This window comes from Nycticebus coucang, chromosome 13 (genome assembly GCF_027406575.1).
Source record: "Nycticebus coucang isolate mNycCou1 chromosome 13, mNycCou1.pri, whole genome shotgun sequence".
Classification (NCBI taxonomy): domain Eukaryota; kingdom Metazoa; phylum Chordata; class Mammalia; order Primates; family Lorisidae; genus Nycticebus; species Nycticebus coucang.
The window spans coordinates 46,259,226-46,263,741 of record NC_069792.1 but is presented as its reverse complement, the minus strand read 5'-3'; the positions used below and the strand labels follow the sequence as shown (position 1 = coordinate 46,263,741).

At 41.3% G+C, this 4,516-nt stretch overlaps 2 pseudogenes; both read left to right on the top strand.

Moving 5' to 3' along the window:
• The first annotated feature begins 1,591 nt into the window (after positions 1 to 1,591).
• On the top strand, positions 1,592 to 2,256 carry LOC128563364 (ubiquitin carboxyl-terminal hydrolase 40-like; annotated as a pseudogene).
• A 978-nt stretch (positions 2,257 to 3,234) lies between these two features.
• On the top strand, positions 3,235 to 4,110 carry LOC128563887 (AKT-interacting protein-like; annotated as a pseudogene).
• The last annotated feature ends 406 nt before the right edge of the window (positions 4,111 to 4,516 follow it).

The following is a 4,516-nucleotide window of genomic DNA, read 5'->3' as shown; positions in this document are numbered from 1 at the left end:
AGTATGATCGTTCAGAAACCAGAGTCTTCTGCACTGTCTGTACAGTGGGGCTGCCTGAAGCAAGTGAGTGCTGAGTGTGCCTATGCTTGACTGTAGTCCCAGGCCCGCATCACACAGCACAGGAGAGTCACAAAGGGGTTCTGAGGGTGAGGAGGGGACAACAGGAGGAGGGCAGCCACAGAAGCTCCCTCCATCCCCCCCCCCAGCCATCCCAGCAGACCTCTGTGCCCCTACTCAGACCTCTGGGTCCTCCTGCCCTCCCCTCCATCCCATCTTACAACCTCACTCTTTCTTCATACCATGTGTTTGCCTCAGTGAAATGTTCCATTTGTTTTATCTGTAATCCAGATATCTGTAATCCAGCACACCAATCCCCTCTCCTCCTCCCCTCTACCTTGTTTCCCTTCCCCACAACCTGACTTGAACTGAATTATTCTCTTATGTCGGCTTGCAGATGGTCTGGTGTTTAGCTTGAAAGACTAGGCCCTCTCTAGTAAAGGGATTTTGGGACTAAAAGCAAAGGATTACTGTTGTTTTCTGCTTTGTAGCTGCAGAGAGCAGACAGAGTCATAAACTGCAAATCAGTTTTGAGGTCTGGTTCATTTGATTCGCTGTAGTAAAGTGTTAAGCTGAGAAAATGCATAAAATATTTTATTATACTGTTTTGTGAAGTATAAAACATCCTGTTCTGTTTCTCAGTCAAATATAAAAATGTCCTTGAAAACAAGTTTTTTCAAGAAACTTGCATTTCAACAATTGTTTTCATATTTTATAGAATGTAACCTTCAAGAGCCTTTGGGCATGTTAAACTGCTGGCCTCACTTATTAATTCAAAATTACCTGAATATTGGTTTCAAATTCTCACCTTCTTTAATAGTCTTAAGAACCTTCAAATTTGGACAGCATCTGTGGCTCAGTGGGTAGGGCTCTGGCCCCTCATAGCAGGGGTGGCGGGTATGAACCTGGCCCTGGCCAAACTGCAACAATAAAATATCTGGGTGTTCTGGTGGGCGCCTGTTGGGAGTCTGAGGCAAGAGAATTGCTTGAGCCCAGGAGTTGGAGGTTGCTGTGAGCTGTGACACCACAGCACTGTACCGAGGGTGATAAAAGTAAGACTCTGTCTCTAAAAAAAAAAAAAGAAAGAAAGAAAAGCCTTCAAATTCAATCCATTTCCTCTTTGTACTTTAAGGTAGATATCCAACCTCAATAGACTTCTTATTTAGTTATTTTATAACTAAAATTATAAGGATCTCTTATATTTCCTTCTATTTCTAGTATCTCTTTCTATAACATATAGATCACAAATGTATGATTTGATGCAGTGACTTCTACTTTCGATAAGTTCTACCAGCAGATATCGAGTGCATAGAATTAACCTACTTAAACCTTTATTTCTCTATAAAGTAGAAAGCAATTAAATTCCCTTTATGTGATGTATGTATTAGAATGTGTTCTTCCTTGTTTCTGTCTTCAAATTCATGGTCTTTATTGAATTATTCAAAAAAGTAGGATATAGATTATGCACAATATGGAAATTATTGCCAGGAAAATTGTATTTTAAAAAATATTTTCAGACCCACCCTCGCCGATATGGTGGCACCCAGTTGGTGTGGGTTCATCAGCTGCATGTTTTGGCCGGGGACGGGGTCGGGGCTTTAGGTAGGTAGAATTTAGTTCCACAATGTTTGGGGATCTATTTGAAAAGTATTATTCCAGTGTATCAAATAATCAATATGATAAAGGGAAAAAATTAAAGACTAAAGCTTTGGAGCCACCTGGTCCTAGAGAATTCACCAATTTAAGCGGAATCGGAAATCAGGTTGGAACCTGTTACCTCAATTCCCTTCTTCAGACAAGGTAATTCTCTGAATTCAGAGCTTTATTTTCTCTTGGTTCAGAAGAGCTTGGTTTGTTCGAAGATAAGGATAAGCCTGATGCAAAGGTTCAAGTCATACGTTTGCAGTTATAGCACTTGTTTGCTCAGCTTCTGCTCCTAGACCAGGAAGCTGTGTCCCCAGAAGACCTCACTGAAGCTTCAGGTGGACCAGCAATGAGGAGATGAGGCAACATGATGTGCAAGAACTGAATGGAATTCTCTTCAGTGCTTTGGAAACTTCTTTAGTCAGGACCTCTAGCCATGACCTCCTCAATTGTCTGTATCATGGAACCATCATTAACCAGATTGTTTGTAACGAATGTAAGAACGTCAGTGAGAAGCAGGTGAATATGCTGGAGTATTTTAGTTATAAGTTATGACATAAAGTATAATTCCTGTACTTAAACCTATGTGCTGTAATACCATGAGATTAAACTGTTTATTACTAGAAATATTTTATTGCATTTCTTCTTTTACTGTACACCTAAGTCACCACGTGTATAGAGTTCTCCACGTAAACAGAAGGAAGCAACCATCTTGAAACTTAATCTTTTATTCAGTATTCTAATATTTGGAAATGGATTTGGGGTATATTTACAAAGAGAATACTGTAGCCTCATGAGAGAAGCCAGTGTCGTCATGGTTGGAATATTGTCAAGAAAGTTAATTAGGGAAATAATAAAAGTAAAGAACACTGAGGAATGTTTAAATGACAAACATCTGCAGTTAAATATTAGATTTAGTTTATTACTTTCCTTTAATAATGTGTGTGTGCTTATGTTTATGGTTATATAAACATATGTTTATGTTTATATATTATACACAAAGCTATTGTAAACCTGTTTTAATTAGTATAACCTTCAGTTCTTTGTAATGACACAGACTACCCATTTAATCTAACTGGAAATTAGATATTGGAAATTCCTCTTTTAAGTATAATAATCTGTTTGCCCTAAAAATCTTATATGGCCAGTGGTTTCATCACTGAACAATAATCCTTTAATAAAAATCTATTGTGTCAAGAAAAAAATATTTTCAGCATTTTTATTTAATGTTGTAGACACGTGTACAGAAGAGTTAATGTAGCTGGGTATAGAGTAGTGAGTTGTGAGAGTTTCCATTAAAAACTCTGATAATTCAGCTGAGGTCAGGACACGGCGGGGAGGGGAGCGGTCAGGGGTCTGGCTGGAGCAGCTGCAGGAGATGTTGTGGGGCCACCGCAGCGCCCGGGAGCCGGGAGCTCTGCCTTGAAGGCACCAGGGCGAGGTGTGCTGCCCGGCAGGCTGGTAAAGTGAATGCTGAGGACGGAAGCCGCTAATGACACAGACCACTGAATTTCTTTGTTTGGAGTACAAGTTATGAACCCTATGTGGAGCATGTCTGCAAGCTCTGTACACAAACGATCTGATGGTGAAGAGAAGACGTGGACAGGGGACGTGAAAACCAGTCCTCCACGAACTGGGCCAAAGAAACAGCTGCCTTCTGTTCCCCCACATGCTTTGCCCATACTAACCCAACATCTCCAGCCTCGGCAGCACAGTCCACAAATGGCACACATGTTCCTTATGGACCCTTCTACCTGGAATACTCTCTTCTTGCAGAACTTACCTTGGTTGTGAAGCAGAAGTTACCAGGGGTCTCTGTGCAGCCCTCTTACCACTCTGCATTAATGTGGTTTGTAATGATATTCATACAACATGAACTTTATCAAGATGGAGTGTTTAAGTTTACAGTTTACATCCCTGATAATTATCCCGAAGGCGACTGTCCACGCTTGGTGTTTGATATTCCCGTCTTTCAGCCAGTGAGCTGGGGCTCAGGTGAACCGGATGTGAAGAGAGCATTTGCAAAGCGGAGGCGGAACCATAATCATATTTGGCAAGTATTAATGTATCCGAGGAGAGTTTTCTACCAGGTCCATCCCGCAAGCCCCCTAAACCCAGAGGCTGCAGTACTGCATAAAAAAGATATTCAGCGTTTTAAAAGCAAAGTGGTTGACAGTGTTAAAGGTGTGCACTGCTCGTTTATTTGACCCTCCTAAAATAGAAGACCCCTATGCAATTAGCTTGTCTCCATGGCATCCTTCTGTACGCGATGAAGCCAGAGAGAAGATGCTGACTCAGAAAAAGCCTGAAGAACAGAAGAATAAAAGTGTTCACGTTGCTGGCCTGTCATGGGTAAAGCCTGGCTCAGTACAGCCTTTCAGTAAAGAAGAGAAAACAGTAGCAACTTAAGACGTGGTGAATCTGGTGCACCTCTGCATTTTCCCGCTAGACTCTGGCCTAGTTAAGAGCTGACCAATGGCAAAGGACTGCGAAGAGTAAAACCGTGTGAATAATGACAGACGATCAGTGTTTTCCGGTATGCACAGGTTCTAACAGCAGGTTTTGGAAACCTCTCTCTAGGTTGCTTCTATCAGGAGTGTCCTAGGGTGGTTATCTAGTTCAGTACTCCAAATTGTTGGGGACCCTGAGGCTTAAGTATTTTTCTGAATATAATGCTAAAGGTAAGTAGCATTCATTTAAATTAAGCACTATTTAAAAGTTTTGGTTAGTGGTTCCAGCTGTACATAAGTTAGGAAGTGGAGAAGAGAGGTCTAGAGAGAGCAGGTTCCAAACTCCGCACTTTTAAGTGAAAGAT